Source organism: Podarcis bocagei, assembly GCF_964188305.1.
Source record: "Podarcis bocagei genome assembly, chromosome: 9".
Lineage (NCBI taxonomy): Eukaryota > Metazoa > Chordata > Lepidosauria > Squamata > Lacertidae > Podarcis > Podarcis bocagei.
In genome coordinates this window covers 67,365,253-67,387,112 of record NC_138134.1, presented here as the reverse complement: position 1 = coordinate 67,387,112, position 21,860 = coordinate 67,365,253, and the positions used below count along the sequence as shown (strand labels likewise).

General features: G+C 46.5%; 1 protein-coding gene across 14 annotated transcripts in view; it reads right to left on the bottom strand.

The window, feature by feature from the left end:
- TMEM150C (transmembrane protein 150C) overlaps window positions 1-21,860 on the bottom strand; it is a 57,328-nt gene that overhangs the window by 31,141 nt on the left and 4,327 nt on the right. The window contains exon 2 of one of the 14 annotated variants that reach the window (XM_081207422.1): window positions 5,845-5,904. The exons of 7 other annotated variants lie outside the window; for them this stretch is intronic. The gene's annotated coding sequence lies outside the window, so the exon portion shown is untranslated. Of the gene's footprint in view, window positions 1-5,002; window positions 5,231-5,844; window positions 5,907-21,860 lie in introns of those variants that run through there. 6 more of the 14 variants (XM_081207405.1, XM_081207417.1, XM_081207420.1 and 3 more) reach the window with 6 other exon arrangements.

Here is a 21,860-nt window from a genome sequence, read left to right as displayed (position 1 = left end):
AGGTCCTTTGTTAAATCCCTGGCATCTCCAGATAGAACTGGGGGTTGTCCTCTGTCCTCTGCCCAAAACCCTGGAGAGCCACTGCAAGTCAGACAATGCTGAGCTACATGGGGAAATGGCCTGACACAGTATAAAGCTGCTGTCTATGCCAGACACAGATGTTTGCCAACCCCCCCCCCTAAAAATGTGGCACCAAGAAGCAGGTCCGGTATTCCCAATGTGGCCAAACTCTGTACAGTGGTACCTCAGGTTACATATGCTTCAGGTTACATACGCTTCAGGTTATAGACTCCACTAACCCAGAAATAGTGCTTCAGGTTAAGAACTTTGCTTCAGGATGAGAACAGAAATCGTGCTCCGGCGGCGCGGCAGCAGCAGTAGGCCCCATTAGCTAAAGTGGTGCTTCAGGTTAAGAACAGTTTCAGGTTAAGTACGGACCTCCGGAACGAATTAAGTACTTAACCTGAGGTACCACTGTATCTTTAGATATGGAAACATCTTCCCAGGGGAACCCAGCAATGGGAAAATTCTAGCCCCACGGCACCAACTGCAGCATCCAGGACTTCCATGTGTGAATCGGATGTTATATATATATATATATATATATATATATACACACACACACATACACCAGAGATGCAAATTTCATCTCAACCCACACATCACATTTTTTTAATGGCGTTCACACATTCTGTTGCTAGTCTCCAACTGTACAAAGATTGACTATATACAGGCATGAACCAGTCCCTGGAGACTGGAAGCCACATGCATGAACATACTCCCATTGAATAATCATTGTGTTTGAGGGGCTAATTAAAGTTTCCTGTGGGCTGTTGTGTCTGTGAGGTCTCATTCACACATGGCAAGTTGACACGCAGCCATAAGCCGATTAACTTGCATGTGTGAAGCCTCCGTAAAAGCTGTTCCGTCCGTGACCTTGAGGGACAAGGAAGCTTTTTCATATTGTTTCAGAATACAACCCAGCCTGATCCATTTGGAAAGGATGGGATATACTAAAACGGCAACTGATTCATAGGGTTCCATTTGGGAAGCTAAGCTATTTCTTTAATAACAAGCATTTCCAAACCTACCATTTATAAGCGGGTGATGAAGTCCTAAATATATGTAACTGGCTGGAGGGCAATTTTTTGGGGAATGGCCTTGATGTGGAGTAGGGCTAGGGTTGGGATGGGATACCTGTGGCCCTTCAGACGGTGTTGGATTCTAGCTCCCATCGTACCTAACCATTGATCCTGCTGGCTGGGGCATACGGGAGTTTGGGAGTTGGAGCTGGACAATATTTGGAGGGCCACAGTTCATGAAACCCTAGGCTAGGGTGTTCAGCTGCATAACATTATCATCATCAACAACAACATCATACCTCTTTATATATTTAAGGGAAAATAATCTCGAAGCAGTTTACACCACATATTAAAACATCAAATTAAACAACCCAGAACAAAAACATTAGTGAAGAAAGTCAAATCACATTCAAATACATAAAGTATGCATTCAAAGTAACATAACTGAACAGGAAACTGTTATCTTACAGATTTCAAAAGAAAACATTGCAACGGAGGATAAGAGGGCAGCCAATACATGGCACAACGTTTATTCCACGTGTTCCTATTGAAAAGAAAAATAGTCCTATTCAGGTAAGAAATAGGTGTGGAAAGGGGGGGGGGATTCTTGCCTGCGTCAAAAGTCTCGCAATTCGTTCATGACATAAGTGGACTCTTAGCCACATGACAAAAGGAAAGAATTGCTTCCTCCACTTTAAAAGCTTTCGGCACAACACCCACCCTGTTCCCATATCCTATTGTAAGGAGGCTCAAGTATATGTTAATTACAGTAATCACATTTTCTCCCAATTTCTCCTGCACCCACTCCTTCTCTGTTGTCTCCCTTCTGCTGCTTTTCTACATTGTAAGCCCCCTGGGGCAAGGACCAGCTCTCCTATTCTTAAAGTGCCAATATACCGTATTTTTCCGTGTATAAGACGCCCCCATGTATAAGAAGCCCCCTATTTTGGGGGACTCCAAATTAAGAAAACACTCCTCAGCACTACCCCTATATAAGACGAGGCCCAATTTTAAACCTAATTTTTTGTTAAAAAAAACCCTAGTCTCATACACGGAAAAATACGGTATACAGTACATGGGGTACATGGGCTGCTGGGGAGGGATAGTACCTTTGGTGGGGACACACCATGCTCCTTCTAAGGGAGTTGGCCCACCTTTGGTGCCTACCCTGCCCTCAGTTCTCACCCCAGGAAACAGCTTCAGCTAGCCAGGTTAATCCAGGTGAGGGTAGCTGATGGGTCTCAAAGCCTTGGTGAGTTAGGGACTTTCCCTGCATGGAAAGACAGGCACCGGCAGATTGAGTGGACGAGACCAATAGTGGGTCCAATGGTCAAGAAGGCTGTTTCTGCACATGCTGTAGAGCAGCAGTTCTCAACCTGTGGGTCCCCAGATGTTGTTGGACTACAACTCCCATCATCCCTGAGCTCTGGCCTTGCTAGTTAGGGGTGATGGGAGTTGTAGTTCAGCAACATCTGGGGACCCACAGGTTGAGAACCGCTGCTGTAAAGGCAAGTGAGGGGCAGATGGGGCTCATCAACCTAGGAAGGTAGCCCATTTAGAAGAAGGAAAACTCTGGTCCTAAACCTCTGCTTCCTTGCAGGACATCTCTGGAAGAAGAAAAAGCTAAGGCGTAAACCCTACACAAATCTGGAGAGGAGTCACTAAGACAGTTGGATGGCGTCTTGTACGCCTCCTTCTGGCAACTCCTGCAGCCAAGCTGGTGCCAAATGCGTTGGACCACATCGGTGAAGCCAAGAGGAGGGTCTTGTCATCTGGGCAGCCCAGGACCTCCATACACACTGCCCAGGCTTGCGCTCCAGGGAGGTCACTTTGCTGCTAATGCAACAAAAACAACACAGGAGGTGGTGGCAGTCACGAGCTACCGATTTCTGCAGCCACAGCAGCCGCTGTGAACTCTCCAGCGGTTTGACTTCACCCCCTGGAGGCGCACTCTCGAGAAAGACAGGTGCCAAGAACAACAAATATCAATATAGTTCCCAACATTCCATTACACAGATTAACCAGCAGGCAGAGTGTTCCAAGAGAATTGAGAATTTCCTCTGGTTGTTTCAGTTCTGTTGGGGTGGTGTCAAATCTGGGTCCCCTAAAAAATGTGCGAACCTGTCAGCCTCTGGAGCCAGCTGTAACCTTTGCAGATAGTAAGGCACGGGGAAGGGCTCAGCAGTGTGGCATCTGCTTTGCATGCAGGATCAATCACCAGCCTCTCCTGCTATGGCTGGGAAACAGAGCCTGACAAAAACCTTAGAGAGCTGCTACCAAGCCGTGTTGACAATACTGAGTTAGATGGACCAAGAATCTGTCTTAAAGATAAAGGGACCCCTGACCATTAGGTCCAGTCGTGACCGACTCTGGGGTTGTGGCGCTCATCTCGCTTTATTGGTCGAGGGAGCCGGCGTACAGCTTCTGGGTCATGTGGCCAGCATGACTAAGCCGCTTCTGGCGAACCAGAGCAGAGTACGGAAACGCCGTTTACCTTCCCTCCGGAGCGGTACCTATTTATCTACTTGCACTTTGACGTGCTTTCGAACTGCTAGGTTGGCAGGAGCTGGGACCGAGCAATGGGAGCTCACCCCGTCGCGGGGATTCGAACCGCTGACCTTCTGATCGGCAAGTCCTAGACTCTGTGGTTTAACCCACAGCGCCACCCGCGTCCCTTAAGAATCTGTCTTAGTACAAGGCAAAATCCTATGTTCCTAAGCTGAGGTCACAAGGGGCATGCAGTAAATTTATCTTATGCTTCAGTGGCATCCCCAAAAGTTGCACACCCTAGGCTTTCTGTCTTATGGGACAAATGGCTGCTATTCAATCCCATGTGCAAAAGACACACGTGTGAACCTGGGGACACACAATGGAAGGCAAAAATTGCCATTCTATTGAGCCTGACAACATAAGCCCTCCCTCCGCAACACCCAAACCATCAGCTGTCATGGGGAACAGGCACTGCTAGCGGAAACAATAGGGACCACATGGCTTGGTCTGCTTCACCAGCCTGCCTACCCAGCCCCTTACAAAAACACAGCAGAAACACAATATTTATTGTTATTATGGATCCCCTGTCGCGATCACCACCTAGGGCTGCTAGATGCAAAATTTAAAAAACAGGCGCTGCAGACGCTTCTGGTGCTTTGGGGAGTAAAAGGGACACAGACAGCCGACCTAGGCACTATGGGGACTGATATAAAGGAGCACGTCTGAAAAACAAGGAGAGCATCGCTTAAGAGGCATTCAGCAGCCCAGTTATCAAGCAAAGGGGATGCGAGCAGGTAAAGGGAAATAGTGAATATGGCTGAATGATGCTTTGTAAGCAGCATTGGTGCAGCCTGATAGAAAGATGGAAACTGGTGCACCGGCGGAGCGTGGGTTCTTTTCTCTCTCGCTTTTTTTTTTTTGGACGGGCAATCGCTTGATTCAGGTGGCAGCAGGAAGGAGGAAGAATGAAAGGGAGTTTCCAAGAGCAGAACCAGGGAGAGATAAGGCCGCCTCTCAGGTGTGCAGCCATCAAAGAGCAACTACCCTCCCGATGAAAGCAATTAAGAAGAGGGCTCATCAAACGGAGAGGCGCCCTTTCGATGGAGCACGGGGCAGCAATTCAGCAAGGCGGGTGCGGGTCGCCAGCAGGAAATCCCCGGGACTTTCTAAAGGCAATTGCAATTTGCAATACACACGCGCGCGCACGGTTGCAGCAAAAGCGCGATGGTAATGATCAGGACCACTGATAAGGCTTATCTGGGCGGATTGTGGAGGTGAGGAAGACGGACAGGGATGGATGGAGATGGAGGGGGGGGTAGGTGGGCTGTGCAGGAAGGGGTGGGGGAGGAGATGAAGGGCTTTAAGGCGGGGGAGGCGCCGCAGGGAGGAAGGAACCCAAACCGAGAGAGAGACCCCAGAGACCCTCCTACCGAAAAGCTGGGAAGGAAGAGGAGCGCGGAGGCGTCTCGGCGTCGGTCCGGCCCGGGGGTCCCAGGTGCTGTTACACCTGCGAGAGGAGGCAGGCGGCGGGAGCGCGATCGGCGGCGGCAGGAGGACTGGGCAGGCCGGGAGGAGGGCTTCCCCTCGAGGAAGAGGTGGAGTCTGCGGCTGCCGTCCGCCTCTCGCAGCCGCCGGAGCTTCCCCGGCGCCAGAGACAAAGGGCGAGGGCGCGCCTGGCTGCCTGCGTCTCTCTCGCAGGGGGGGATATGAGGAGGGGAGGGGGAGACACACCCCCAAAGGGGTGGGGGCGGGCGGGCGGCATCCTCTCCATCCTCGGAGGCGGCGGCACCTTCCTGGGTACCACTAGCCAGCGCCGCCCCACCCCAGATTTGCGCTCTCATCCACCCACCCACCCGGCCTACTTGTCATCTGAGCCCCCTCGAACCGGGCATTCATTGCCCTTGGGGGGGGGTGGAGGGTGGAGAGTGCGCGCTCGCGTGTGATGCCCAAGCGCGCGCGCCTGCCACACTTTCCCGATTGCGCTCTTGCGCTGACCTGCGGGCAGCTCTCCCCTTTGGCGATGACCTGAAAGCAATGAAAAGGCGTAAAGTAGTAAAGGGTTCCCCAGGGTCATCTAGTCTGACCCCGACACAGAGCTCGAACCCGCCACCCTGAAATCAATGGGGGGGGGGTGATCTCAATGGTGAGTGGGATCGCCCAAGTCATTTTCCTGGGTGCCTGCCCCCTTAAAATATCTCTTCTTTTTTGCCAAATGTGTAAGGTTGAATGTGTGCAAATTAAATGCACGGAAGTTGCAAGTTACCTGTATTACAGAGGCACCATATGCCTCATTTGTGCAAAAGTAACTGGGCGTTTCGGATTGTAGGACAAGGCCTGCCAAGGAAAATAAAGAATCTATTTATGTATGCAACAACAGCAGCAAGAGTCTTGATAGCACAAGGATGGAAGAATGAGGAAATCCCGACAAAAGAACAGTGGCAAGAGAAATCGATGAACTATGCAGAATTGGCTAAACTAACACATACCTAAACTGCAAGATAAGGACAACTGTGACTTCAAAGAAGAATGGGAACTTTTTACAAATTACTTAAAAAGACAACAGAATGAATTGGACTCCTTGGCAGGTTTTGAATAAACATATACAAATTTATTGATTGTAAACATAGTAGATAGATAATATAAGGATTTATACAATTTTACAGTATTCAGAGAATAATATGTGTTGAAAAATCAGAGAGAGGAGTTGAGGGAAGTCGGGGGGAGGGAGGGCTTGATGAGGAGGTGGGGGGAAGGGGGAAAATAATGAATATGATATCTTTTGATATTTTGATATGTTGAAATGGTCAATAATAATTCTTTTTTAAAAAGTAGCCAGGCCTTTCAGCACTGCCCATGGACTTATCGGAGAAGAGGGAAGCATGCCACACTGTTTTGCAAGTCAAAAGCAGATAAGGAAAGTGTTTCTTAAGAAAACAGAAACAGAAAGAGGTTCCGTTGGATAACCCAGTTCCTTTTTCTCCCTTTCGTGAATCGCTCTCTTCTCTCATCACTTACTTTCAGCTTTGATAAGAATCATAGAAAGTTCAACACAGGTCACTCTGCTTCTTTTTCTCTTTCATATTACAAGAACTGACTTGCCGGCTTGGACCAGAGTACCCTGGATCAGCCATGACGGAGATAGCTATCCCCTGTCATTTGTCTCTTGCATCCAATAATTGTAATATTGTTATGAGTTTGTGGGTGCCTTGACTCCCCTAAATTCCTAGGTCAAGTGGGTGTTGGAGTTTAATCACTGCTTGGAGTATTGAAATAGGCTGCTGGATGCTGGATTGAACAAAGTGCTAAAATTCAGGCCAGACCAGTTTTTCCATGCTCAGGAAATTGCCTGGGAGAAGAACCACTATGGAGAACAAAGGAAGGTGATGGGCGATTAGAAATGGGTGGAGCCCTGCCTTGAGCTATGGGTAGTTAGCAGAAGAAAAATGCCAGAGTTTTTGTTAGGAGGAAGTTTCAGGATTTCAGTTGGCTGTGGCGTGATCGAGGAAAAGGAGTGTCAGTTTGTTAAATGCGGCTAGCTGGGGCAGGGCGCCAGAGCACAACGTGGGCTGCCTGTTTCAAATTGGAGGCTTCAGCAATGGGAGAAACAGGACCCACTTGGAGTATAATTCTTTGAAACCCTCCATCACAGGCTCAGGTTGTATATGTGTGTAAATAAACCATATATCATAAAGGCACAGTCTCCACTGTGTCTCATTTCCAAAGGAAACACGAACACTGCTTAGAGATTGGAGTGGTACATAACAATACAGTGGTACCTCAGGTTAAGTACTTAATTCGTTCCGGAGGTCCGTACTTAACCTGAAACTGTTCTTAACCTGAAGCACCACTTTAGCTAATGGGGCCTCCTACTGCTGTTCCACTGGAGCACGATTTCTGTTCTCATCCTGAAGCAAAGTTCTTAACCTGAAGCACTATTTCTGGGTTAGCGGAGTCTGTAACCTGAAGCGTATGTAACCTGAAGCGCATGTAACCCGAGGTACCACTGTATACTGCTTGCTTCTAGGTGATGAGGGCTCAGTTTTTAGCCATCAGGGCTAATATCCACAGTTCACTATGAAGTCTTCTAGTTCTCATTTATAAAACCATCTAATCTGACCTGTTCCACCACTTTGGGCCACAAATCCCACAAACGGGGGATTTCAGTGTAGCAGAACCTATACTTTGGAACTCCCTGCCTATTGAGATCAAGCAGGTGCCTTTACTTTATTCTTTTGGGCACCTGCTAAAATGTTCTTGTTCAGGCAAGCCTAGATACTTAGAAAGTTGAGGTGATTTTAATTTGCTTTAGTATTTTATCTGTTGTCTGTTTTAAAGTAGGATTGTGATTTTTTCTTGATTCTGTTGCCTTTCCCCTTTTTTTGTAAACCACTTTGAGGTTCTTTACAATCCGGGTTGTATAAACTTTATGAAATAAATACCGTATTTTTCGCTCTATAAGACGCACCAGACCACAAGACACACCTAGTTTTGGAGGAGGAAAACAAGAAAAAAAATATTCTGAATCCCAGAAGCCAGAACAGCAGGAGGGATCGCTGCGCAGTGAAAGCAGCAATCCCTCTTGCTGTTCTGGCTTCTGGGATAGCTGCACAGCCTGCATTCACTCCATAAGACGCACACACATTTCCCCTTACTTTTTAGGAGGGGAAAAGTGAGTCTTATAGAGCAAAAAATACGATAAATAGAGCTCGGAGCTCAGCCTACCCTACTTTCCGGGGTTCTTGTGAGGATGTAAAGTGGGGTGTTTTCATCTACAAGGATGTGAGCAGCTCAGGATGAGAGAGGCCTATAAGTATAACACACAAACAAATCTCCCCATAGTAAGCCAGCAAAAGTAAATATTTAGCAAACATCGCAAGAACTATTTCTTTGGCCTTATTTTGATGGCAGGGTAAATGTAATCTAGTCCTTGAACTTTATCCTTTGGAAACATTCTATTTTAATGGAAAGGAGAAAAGTTCTTGGCTGCAAGTCTTCAGGACGAGATGGGCTGTACACAGATAAACAAATGCAGTTCTGGATTTATTTTCCCATCCCGAGCTGCAGCTCTGTCCTTTATTTCCCTTTTACAGCTTGCCACATGCCACCACTCATACTATCTTGCTCTGTGGACCTCCTATATCCCATAATGCATCGGTGCATCTGATGCCCCCAGGGACAGAGCAGTGTGCTTGGACTGACTGAGTTATTTTTGTTGGTAATGGGCTCCTTCAGATTGGTTCCCCCTGAGGCAGTACTGGCAGAATAGCAAAGGTTGGTCACAAACAAGGCGCTTGGGAAGCTATTTAAGAGCATTTCATGCGCTTTTATGCCCCAGGGAACCATTCATAGGACAGGAACCACAAGATTCAGGCTCGGTAGGTCAACTGAATCCATCTGTTGTCTCATTAAATATCTCTCTGAGATGTCTTCTTCTTCCTTTTTAAGCAAGGGGAAAATATAACGGCTTTAAGTTCTATTATCGCCATTTTCAGCTGAATTTGCTGAAAGCGAGGGGGCAGGGGGAGTCCGAAGGGGAAGCGTGAAAACATGTTTGTAGCATTTCACATTGACAAGTAGCTGTCAGTCCAAAATATTTCCGATCGCATGCATTTTTCGCATTGCAGCAAGCTGAAGTGAGGACGTTTGTTCCTCATCAGACTACTGCAATTTCCACCAGTGACAAAACAACAGCAGAGAAATGTATTGTACCCCACCCTTGTGTCCCCCAGGAAGCTCATGTCAACATGCAGAGTGAAGAATTGACTCCTTGCTATCAAAAGTACACTTGCAAATTAGGAAAAAGCATGTCCATCCATCCTATATCCATCCAGCCTATGTCCTAGGTATGTACCTGATGAGACCGTTGCAGCAACAGAGAGGCCCCAACCCTGAACTTAACTTATCTGTCTTTCCCACCTGAGCTGCAGGCAAGCAGGCAAAGACGACGCCTGTGTGTAACCTGCCTCTGCTCCTCCCACTTCAGTCCTCTTCTGGTCCTGAGATACAGTAGAGCAGGAGAGGTGTGGGCAGGAGGAGGAGGTGTGGAAGCCCTTGATTGTACACCAGCCTGACTCATCTCTCCCTCCTCCTGCACCCATCCTTCATTCTCCAATCCTGCAGCATCTCCTGCCTCTGTCTCTCATCTCCCAGCTGTTAGAGACTCCCCTAGATCACCGATCCCTTCTCCCAAGTCAGTCTCCAATCCCGCTTCTCCCAGTGCCATCTTTACCCGGGGGTGCGGGGCACCCCAGCACTGAATTCTGGGGGGTGCCAGGCAGGCACCGCTGAAGCCACCCATGGCCGGCATCGTGAGGTACCGGCACGAGGGGTGGCTGCTGGCTTGATTTTGGGGGAGCCTCTGATTTGGCCACCAGGAGGAGGAGGGGGAGGCACCTGTGGCGATCACACAGGGTCCCCGGACGTTTCACCGTCTATTGATCCCTGTGCCACCACTTTATTCCTCGCTGTCACCACCCAGGCCCTACCTGGTACAATACTGAGTCTAGTCAGGGTTAAATTGGAACATAAACTTCTGTTTATTTATTGCAGTTTAACAAGCGTGTGGTTTCATAAACGGTATCGGTCAATTACAATCATGGGGTGCCTATCCAGACCTATAACTTCCGTTACCTGCTCTCCCTCACTAAACCACCTCTCAGATATTGACTTGTCTTCCTAGCCCCTAACTGTTCCTGACTCAGCTTATTTTGCTACACTAACTCCACCTACCCACAGACTCTATCCCAATTCACTCCCACTCCAACCAACCATCCAACACCCAACGAACTCTTCCCTTTGCCCCTCCCAGAGCTGGTTTTATAGTCCCTCTGACTCCACCCCCTGGGTTCTGATTGGATAACCTGTTTAACTATTTCACCTCCAGCACTCTCATATGTTAACGTCACAGCGCCCCCACCTTTATTTCCTGCCAGAATCTTGGAAGGAAAGGCGGCGGCAGCGAGGGCGCCAGAGCGAGAGGTGCTGAGAGGCAGCCGCCTGCCTAGACGGGCACTGAGGCTCGGCTTGTGCGCCTCTCCGCCAAAAAGCAGCGCAATGGGCTGGGGATGGACTTGGTCGAGGGCGCTCGCGGCGGCAGCAAGAGCAGCAGGAAGCTCCCTGAAGCCCTAGCCTGCCCACTGTTAGCCATGGCAAATGGTGGTGGCGACGGCTCCAGTAGCCACTACTCGGGAGGAGGCGGCGGCAGCAAGATGAACAGCCCCATCAGCACCAGCAGCAGCCTGGATGCGGACTCAGCCTCGGCGCCCACCCAGGTGATCAACACGGTTAATTTGGGGGCTAAATTAAATTTGGGGGCGCTGGGCGCAGAGGCGTAGGAAGGTCAAGTGGTACCTGTGCGCAAAAATTCTTGTCATCCCCCCCCCCCACACATTGATTTTATTTATTTTTTGCCTGCAAAAATGGTTTTACATTATTTCATATTTTCTTACATGTGGATTCTGGGCCTCTGAGAACAAGTAGGCAACTATGGAAAGATACTTAAATCTACAGGATGGATTGTGTTTTGGCTTGTGTTATTTTATTTATGTTTATTGTTTATTTATGTAATAAAATTTATTTTAAAAAACCTGCAAAGTGGTTTGCCAAAACAAAAAAACACCACAGCAGTTAAATCAAGAAAAGTCGGCTGCGTGCAGGGGCAGAGCAAAGGCAAGGCAAGGCCTAATCTACGCCTAATCAGCGTAGTCTCATTTTTTTCACATAGGCCGAGCCGAGTTTCCAGGACCCAGGAAGCCCAGTGGAGGGTAGGTCAGTAGGGTGGTTCATAAAAAACTTTTTTTAAAAAAATGCCTGCTCCAAAGGTCTTATTTTACTAAACTAGGGATTATCTAGCTATAGCTGAAATTTCATGCATATCAGTTAATATCTTGAACCTGTTCCACTGAATTGAAATTTCAGCCTTCATAACATAGGAAACCGCTATTTTCGTGGAGGAGGGTCAAGATATTAACTGATATGCATGAAATTTCAGATATAGCTAGATAATCCCTAGTGTAGTATGATAAGACCTTCGGAGCAGGCATTTTCCAAAAAAAACACACCAAGTTTTTTAATAATAATAATAATAATAATAATAATAATAATAATAATAATAATAATAATTTATTATTTATACCCCGCCCATCTGGCCGGGCTTCCCCAGCCACTCTGGGCGGCTTCCAAAAGAATATTAAAATACTATAATACATCAAACATTAAAAGCTTCCCGAAACAGGGCTGCCTTCAGATGTCTTCTAAAAGCCTGGTAGTTGTTGTTCTCTTTGACATCTGGTGGGAGGGTGTTCCACAGGGAAGGCGCCACTACCGAGAAGGCCCTCTGCCTGGTTCCCTGTAACTTGGCTTCTCGCAGTGAGGGAACTGCCAGAAGGCCCTTGGTGCTGGACCTCAGTGTCCGGGTAGAACGATGGGGGCGGAGACGCTCCTTCAGATATACTGGACCAAGGCCGTTTAGGGCTTTAAAGGTCAGCACCAACACTTTGAATTGTGCTCGGAAACGTACTGGGAGCCAATGTAGGTCTTTCAAGACCGGTGTTATGTGGTCTCTGCGGCCGTTCCCAGTCACCAGTCTAGCTGCCGCGTTCTGGATTAGTTGTAGTTTCCGGGTCACCTTCAAAGGTAGCCCCACGTAGAGCGCATTGCAGTAATCCAAGCGGGAGATAACCAGAGCATGCACCACTCTGGCGAGGCAGTCCGCAGGCAGATAGGGTCTCAACCTGTGTACCAGATGGAGCTGGTAAACAGCTGCCCTGGATACAGATTTGACCTGTGCCTCCATGGACAGCTGTGAGTCCAAAATGACTCCCAGGCTGCGCACCTGGTCCTTCAGGGGCACAGTTACCCCATTCAGGACCAGGGAATCCTCCACACCTGCCCGCCTCCTGTCCCCCCAAAACAGTACTTCTGTCTTGAACTGCCCTAGTAGGGCAGTAATTGTTCCTTGATAATTTGTCACCCCCTCCATGATGGCACCTTGTGCGGATCGCCCCCGCCCCCCCTTTCCTACACCCCAGGCTGGGAGGATCTTTGCACCCCGGTGCCACATATGCTAAAGACGGCCCTGCTCACTCATCAGTATTCTCACTGACCAACCAGTCCCTGGCACTGGGAATGCCATTCATACATGCATCACTGGGGTAACTCAAGAAGGAGAAGGACTGTATAGAATTGAATCTAATTTGTATTCAGAAAGTCCAAGGTTCAATTTCTGGATTACGTACCTCCAATAAAGCTTAGAAAAGGGCCCTTGAGAAGCCACCCCGTACCCCTCCTTTGTAAGTCACTGCAGCCTTAATCCAACACTATAACCACTGCACCATGCTGTCCTTCTTAATAACATAAAAACTGGTTCAGAAGGAGTCCTGTTTCCCATAATATATGCATACAGTGGTACCTCAGGTTAAGAACTTAATTCGTTCTGGAGGTCTGTTCTTAACCTGAAACTGTTCTTAACCTGAGGCACCACTTTAGCGAATGGGGCCTCCTGCTGCCACCGCGCAATTTCTGTTCTCATTCTGAAGCAAAGTTCTTAACCCGAGGTACTATTTCTCGGTTAGCAGAGTCTGTAACCTGAAGCGTATGTAACCCGAGTACCACTGCACATAAATTCTGCACACTGTCAGTTCTGCTTTGAAACAGCCTTCAACGGGGAATAAGTCTGCATAAGACAACCATCTCCTCCTCTGGGGTGGCAGCTTATGGGGTCAGGCTGCAAGCAGAAACAAACAAGTGTTTTTTTTTAAGGGGGAGAACTGCTTAAAAGACTTTATTTTTAATGTTCTCTTTTTTCTGAGAAGAAGCCATGAGGTCAGCGTCTTGCTCTTATTTCCAATAATCATGTCATGCGCTATTTATGTTAGACAATGAGCTTTTATCCATGCTGCTGTCGGGGGTCCAGAAATCGGCTGGCTTTCGTGCCAATCCATCTTCCCCTTCCCCTCCCGCACCCCCAGAAAAGAATCCATCATCAGGACACCAACAAAAGTGTTTTCTAATTCTCAAAATAAGCCTGTAAAAGCATCTGCTGATTGGGGATCTATCAGCGGACTTTGGGCTTCTTCAAAAACAACACTGCTGGCTAACACAGAAGCTAATCTTAGTGACAAATGAAAACACTTCTTCCTCCTATTTGACACCGGTCTACAGATTACTAGCGAAATCTTTCATCATCTGCCATATGCCCTTCTGTTTCAGGCTTTCAAATATTTTGAGATAGAGATAGAAAACTAACACCAACAGACACTTTATTTAGCCTTAGTTTGCACGTTCTTTGTAGATCTGTAGGCAGATGTCATTATGTGTTGGACCGGTCATGTTGTGCGGATGCCTGATTATCATCCTCCAAAGCAACTGCTCTATTCTGAACTTAAAAATGGAAAGCGTAATGGTGGTTGTCAACAAAAGAGGTTCAAAGGCTTTCTCAAGGCAAATCTAAAAAAATGTAGTATAAAGACCGACAGAGCTGGACCATAAAGAAGGCTGATCGCCAAAGAATTGATGCTTTTGAATTATGGTGCTGGGGGAGACTCTTGAGAGTCCCATGGACTGCAAGAAGATCAAACCTATCCATTCTTAAGGAAATCAGCCCTGAGTGCTCCCTGGAAGGACAGATCCTGAAGCTGAGACTCCAATACTTTGGCCACCTCATGAGAAGAGAAGACTCCCGGAAAAAACCCTGATGTTGGGAAAGATGGAGGGCACAAGGAGAAGGGGACGACAGAGGACGAGATGGTTGGACAGTGTTCTCGAAGCTACCAGCATGAGTTTGACCAAACTGCGGGAGGCAGTGCAAGACAGGAGTGCCTGGCGTGCTCTGGTCCATGGGGTCACGAAGTCGGACACGACTAAACAACAACAAAGACCGACAACTGGGAAACACTGGCCTGCAAGTGCTCCAGTTGGAGAACAGCCTTTACCAAAGGTATCTTGGGTTTTGAAGACGCTCGAACTCAGAAAGCAAGGGAGAAACATGCTAAGAGGAAGGGATGCTTGGCAAACCCTCACCATGATCAACTCCTACCCAGAAACCTATGTCCCCACTGTGGAAGGACGTGTGGATCCAGAATTGGCCTCCACAGTTACTTAAGGACTCACTGTTAACACCGTGTTTATAGAAGACAATCTTACTCAGCTATGAGTGATCACTGAAGAGGAGGAGGAGGAGGAGGAGGAGGAGGAGGAGGAGGAGGAGGAGGAGGAGAAGGAGAAGAAGAAGAAGAAGAAGAAGAAGAAGAAGAAGAAGAAGAAGAAGAGCATGCAGAAGATCCCAGATTCAACCCCTGGCATCTCCAGGTAAGGCTGTGTGAAATCCAGAAAATCTGCTGTCAGTGTAGACAATACTGAGGTGATACACATCTGTGGTGGCTAAGACTACAAGCCACAATGCCTGTATTCAGTCTTCACTGTGAGGTGCTGTGTGCTGCTGAATGCCAGTTCTATAGCCTGGCTTAGGGAGGAAGACATGATGCTCAAGTGCAGCGCCAGGATGTAGTCATGTGTACAACAGCAGTTCCCACCACTACCACCACCAATTGCCCTCGCAGGCTGGTGCCTCTGGCCCTAACTGTTCATCTACAAAAAATTTCACCGCCTGCCACTGATTCCAGTTCCCACAGCAGCATGAAAGGTTCGCATCAGGTTGTGCAGAAAGTAAATATCTTTAGCAGGGAGAGATTTGTTTGTCCGTCCTCACAGAATGCTGCTCACACAGTCTTCTTCTGTGGGCTTTCACTGCTGGTCAACATTGCAGAATAATAATAATAATAATAATAATAATAATAATAATAATAATAATAATAATACTTTTATTATTTATACCCCGCCCATCTGACTGGGTTTCCCCAGACACTCTGGGCGGCTTCCAACAGAATATTTAAAATACAACCGTCTATTAAACATTAAAAGTTTCCCTAAACAGGGCTGGCTTCAGATGTCTTCTAAAAGTCTGGTAGTTGTTTTTCTCTTTGACGTCTGGTGAGAGGGCATTCCACAGGGCGGGTGCCACTACCGAGAAGACCCTCTGCCTGGTTCCCTGTAACTTGGCTTGGCTTCTCGCAATGAGGGAACCGCCTGAAGGCCCTCAGCGCTGGACCTCAGTGTCTGGGCAGAATGATGGAGTATGTGTTCAATAGCATGCAGAAGTAACTGCCACCTTGCTGCTGCATGCGAAAGCACATCTTTTTACTCCTTTTCTACAAACTCAAAAAACAAACAAAAAGAAGAAGAAGAAGAGTTTGGATTTGACATCCCGCTTTATCACTACCCGAAGGAGTCTCAAAGCGGCTAACATTCTCCTTTCCCTTCCTCTCCCACAACAAACACTCTGTAAGGTGAATGGGGCTGAGAGACTTCAAAGAAGTGCGACTGGCCCAAGGTCACCCAGCAGCTGCATGTGGATGAGTGGAGATGCGAACCCGGTTCACCAGATTATGAGTCCACCACTCTTAACCACTACACCACGCTGGCATAAGAGAATTCATCTCCTTATCCAAAGAGGAAAGCTCATTTTCTGCTTTGTGGACGAGTGTTTCTACATCAAAACTCAAAGCTTTCATCCCATGCTTGAGGCAACTGTGGATTATATGGCATTTGCAATCCCCTTTTGCTGCTTTGATTTCTGACGCACTGACCTGTGTTTCCCAGAGGCATTGCCAGTCGCATAAGGATAAACACCGTGAATGTTGGAGAACAGTGCTGCAATTGCCTCACAATTCTCATTGCAAAAATCAAGCAAGTAACAATGCTTAATTCCCTGTGGCACAAAAATGACACATAATTACTTGGGAATTTTTTTCCTGTGTCCCTTGTGGGAGGTGTCAGATCCAAAACGTTTTCTGGTTTTCTGGTTGCTTTTGGCAACCCTCGAGGTATATTTCATTGCAATTCCAGAATAATGCAATATTCCAGGAAAGCATTTTGTTTCTGCACTCTCGACTTATATAACTTCACTGGTGGGAAATACTGTGGTAAACCTGCGATGAGTCACGTTACAGGTTTGTGGGGCGGGGTCAGCCTGGGTGATACACATGGGTCCCTTCCAAACCTGTGATCAGGTGTATGTAAGGTTAGAATCTTTTAGAGGAAACCTGCAGAGCCAGTCAGATGAGTTTCTTCGTAAGATAATAGCCTGAGCTGGCCAGTTAAATACTGCCATTTGCATGTCCAAAGAGGTTGCCCTGTTGCCACAGAGACAACTCACCTTACTTGGATGGCCTCAGGAGATTCCTGGAAACTAAGGTCAATTTCTAGAGACTCAGGGCCAAACATGGGGGGTTGGCATACACATTATACCAGGGGTCAGCAGGGGGCCAGTCCACTGTCCCTCAGACCTTGCGGGGGGCCGGACTAGTTTTTTTTTTTGGGGGGGGGAGAACGAATTCCTATGTCCCACAAGTAACCCAGAGATGCATTTTAAATAAAAGCACACATTCTACTCATGTAAAAACACACTGATTCCCGGACTGTCCACGGGCCGGATTGAGAAGACGATTGGCCGGATCCAGCCCCCGGGCCTTAGTTTTCCTACTCATGCATTATACCTTTAAAGCACATTTGAATGACATTCTTTCTCTCAAACATTTCTGGACACTGTAGTTTACCTCTCACAGAGTTACAGTTCCCAGAAACATTTAACAAACCCCTTGAGGGAAATAATGTGCTTCAGATGTGGTTTAAAGGTATAGTGTACAGGTATAGTGTATAGTGTGTAACACACACACACACACACACAGAGAGAGAGAGAGAGAGAGAGAGAGAGAGAGAGAGAGAGAGATCAATGGGTCACTTTTCCTCTACAATCGCTCAGTTAACAGTTCAATTTGTGAGTTTTGCAACAAGTGTGGGAAAGTGGTGGTTGGGTACTACAGAGTCAGAACTGATTGGGGAAGAAAGCCCTAGAGATTTGACTTGCAAAACTCTGTACAAATGTTCAATTTGAGCAGACTGCAGGACCACAGCCAGCTCCTTCCTTAGCAATATGAGCTCTTTGTATTCTTCTGCATTGCTTTTTCTCTCTCTCTCCCTCCTCTTTCTGGACAAATAAGATCTGGCTCCCTGGAAATCTGAGAGGGCCAAACCGGCTTGGCTTCAGCAGCAGAAAAGATCCACCCTCAGCCTGCGAGTTCAGGAGTTTAGCGCAAAACTCCGCCAGCTGCTCAGCAAACTATATGAGGCAAATATTTGCTTTGTAGGTGAGTGTGAATTTTCAAGGTGGTTTTAACTGGAGTCTGTGATAAGGGAATTTAAACAACTGCTGTGGCGGATATGCATAACTCTCCTGAACAACAAACAAACACACAAACAAAAACCAAAAAGCTGCAGGTTTGGCATAATATTGTAGTTTGTGCCCTACAAACATTGCATGGTTAGTGCCAACACAACTTGCCTCCAGAATGCCAGTATTTTGTGGGAGGAAGTCAAGCGCACATCAGAAATTTGAGTTTGTGCAGTTAAAATGGAATAAGCACCCTGTCCCTCTGGCACACAAAAGATATATTTTGTGCCTTTAAAAAAAAATAAAAAATGATATTTTGTGATTAGGAAAATGACAGGGACATTGCTGGAAGACTGAGAGTCCAGTTACCAGTCAGAGCTCTTTGGCATTGAGAGAGAGAGAGAGAGAGAGAGAGAGAGAGATGCTTGTAGAGTAAGAAAATAACAAAGTACCGTATTTTTTGCTCTATAAGATGCACCAGACCACAAGACGCACCTAGTTTTTGGAGGAGGAAAACAAGAAAAAAAATATTCTGAATCTCAGAAGCCAGAACAGCAAGAGGGATCGCTGTGCAGTGAAAGCAACAATCCCTCTTGCTGTTCTGGCTTCTGGGATAGCTGCGCAGCCTGCATTCGCTCCATAAGACGCATACACATTTCCCCTTACTTTTTAGGAGGGAAAAAGTGAGTCTTATAGAGCAAAAAATACCGTATTTCTAGGAAATGCATAACTTGGATATAAAAGGCTTCTAGTTCTAACCTACCTAATCTAGAGAAGCCAAAGGCAACTGTGTTTGCTCCTTTGCTCTCAGATGAAAGATCCAAGGTGACTGCTCTTGTTGAGGTCTGAGAGAGAAGTTTGAGGAGGAGGAGGAAATTGCAAGCAGGATACAACCTAAGATGTATCAGTCTAAACATCAATGAGACAGGGAGGTCAGCGAAGAAGTCAAAGGTACAGGGGCAGTCCAGGAATCTGGAGGTCCCTTGCTTTATCTGTTTTAACCCCATGCAAACCCCTCTTCTTCAAGCCGAGTTGCACCCAAATGTCCAACAGAAACGCCTAGAAAAGTCTGGGATAAATGAATAGCGAACGGGAAGACCTACCAACACAGAACAACCAAACGAGGATGAATGTTCCTTGTTTAATAGCTTTCCATAAGCAAAACAAAGGGTGCTCAAGGAAGCCTGGACATTATCTCACTTGCACCTAAGCTTCCTGCAAGCAAATCAGTATGAACATTCAATAAATAGGGTGTCTGGAGGAGCCCATAGATGTAAGGTACGCTGAAGCAGGGCAAGATTTGCGAAGGAAAGGAGCAAGTGAACATCCCAATCACCAATCCACTGTAATTTGAACTGGAATGTTTCATTGGCAATGAGACCTTTGAGTCGCAAGAATTCATTGTCCTCAAATTTCCTTTGGCTTCTCACAAACAGACACAACATTATCCGTTTTAAAATGTGCATGGTCTGTGGTGATGGCCACATTTCATGTCCATTTCTCCCTGCTTCTTGGTTTTCCATCCTTCATTCATTTCTCCACATTTCTGCAGGAATTAGCTTTTTGGTGTTGTTTTTAAATCCTCATGAAAATTCATCAGCCAAGTTTCTTCTAATACACACACAAACTTACATGCCGTTTTATTACCCGGCACGACATTTTTTGCAAGCCATTTCCCTAATGTAATGCATTTTGTATGTCATCTTCACTAATATATGCATTTTATTTATGAATTTTTGTACACACGGGTTGAAGCACTGCTTCACAAAATTCAGAGATGTGAGAACTTTGAAGGGTAATTGAGCTTCATTTTGCATATTGGTTTGAGAAGTAGGAATCAGGTAGCTCCTCATAAAAATGTAAAGTAAACATTTCCCCCTGTCTCTAATGAGTTGTGATTAAACTGTTTACAGCTCAGTGCAGTGCTTACATGTCCCATAAACCTCCATCCCCACTGGGTACCACCATGAATGTTGTATGAGATGTTAACGTATTTGATTACAATTTACGGGAAGATTCAGTATATGCTTGAAAAATATTCCCAGACACTTTGCCTTTTGAAAATGAGTGTATTGTTTAGAGTTTTTAAAAACCCACCTCCAAACCATAACTGTGAATAAAAAACCCAACAATCTTCCTGCCCAGAATGTTAATAAAGGAAATAGGCTGTAATCTAAGCACACTTACTTGGGAGTAAATCCCTTTAAATCCTGCCCCATTGCACCCAACAAAGCATAAATAGAACTGATGCAATTAGAATTATTTGGGTATTTATAATCAATCTTGCCAACCTGTTTTTCTGCTGCTGTCTTTTGAGGTCAAGTTCTATGGGAACAGTTGTCAAGGAAACCTGTGATACCTGACTTTTCTAACAAGGAGCTCATTCTGTCAGTTTCCCCGATATGGGCAGCTTAGCTTTTCATAGGTTCTCATCCCTTCCCTCGCTATTTATTAAATCAGGGACCGTGATTTCTTTGCAAAAGATGAACGCACATTTTCTGAAGTGACACCTGCATCCTTAAATGCATTTTATTCCCCAAGGAAATAATTGCAAAGTAGTATGTTGCACTGTCGGTTTTCTTCCAGAACCAACACCTATGGTTCCCCATCCCCATGCCCGGTAATACTTCTAGTTTAATGCCAAAATGTTGGATTCGGAGCTTGGGAAGTGGATGTGCAGATTATCTCAAATCCAGATTCAATGTTCTCCAATCACAGGTACCATGAAACAACTGACTGGGAATATAGGAATGTAGTTAAGAGAACTTTGGTTAAAAATTTGGGCTTGAGAGGCTACGTATTTGTATTTGTATTTGTTTACTACTTCATAGAATGAATGTGTCAGGGAACTGACATTGGAGGGAGAGGCGAAGGGGAGGCTCCCAGATGATGCTGGCGAAGGACCCAGCAGCAGGGGGAGAAACAGCTCAGTAGAGGGGGAAGCCAATCAGCACAACACCAGGGATAAAGGGAGGCAGACGGGGGAAGTGGAGAGAGGGCTCCAGGACTCTTCACTGGACATCAGTGAGGAGAGCCCAGGTCCTCCGCTACCCACGCCTTCCCTGCGCAGAGGGCTCCCGCGCAGTGAGAGGAGGAGGAGACTGGGTGTCAAACAACTTTTATGTTGGAAGAGGTTCAAGAAACGCCCACTGACGGATTCTGCCAGTGACTGAGGCAGCCACGATGAGAAGGGGCTGTGCAGTCAGAAAGGTTTAACAAGGCAAATTAACCGAGAAAGGCACCAGCTTATGCATGAGTAACTCATACCTATTACAGAATGAAAGAAGCAGCAGTAGCTACAGGGCTAAAAAGATGCAGTACAACCCTATGCGTGGTTATTGAGAAATATGTCCCGTGGTGTTCAATGGGCTCTTTTAAATGTGTTTAGGTTTGCAGCCTTAGCTTGCAAAATCTAAGTCTTGAGGTGGAGGGAGAGGGCCTTCAGAAATACACGGAAGCTGGAATGAGCCTGGTCAGAAAGGAACTAACTACAGAAATTATGATACAGAGCTAGTAAATGTACCCCAAGGAATGGACATGCCTGTTCTGTGAATTTTGTGACTAACTGCAAATAAGCCCGGATCAGAGTGATTAGGGAGCTGGAGCAAATAAATTATAGGTGGCTGTGGCTGTTTTTGTGGCTATTTTTATATATATATTTAAAAACTGAAACAAAAATGATTCTTTGGGCTTATCTTCCCACCGAAGTGTCCAGCCAGGCTTAAACTGATATATTAGTCATCACGGATTCTCTTTTCCCCGGGGAAAATCAGTTCTGGGAAAGAAGCTGGCTACTTCTTACAGAAAATTCCCACCACTTTTCCCCAAACTCCTACAGCATCCGTGACATCAGAAGCACCATGGAGATGAAGAATTTACTTCAGATATGGGTTAATTACCACTTCGTTTGTTATGAGCAAAACCATGGTCTCCTGATGGGTTTTCCCTTTACAATATAGGAGTAGATATTCAAGATCTAGTCACACTTAAGGTAATGGGCCACAGTGGCGTAAGGTGGGGAGGGGCTATGGGGGCCATTGCCCCAGGCACACAATCGGGGG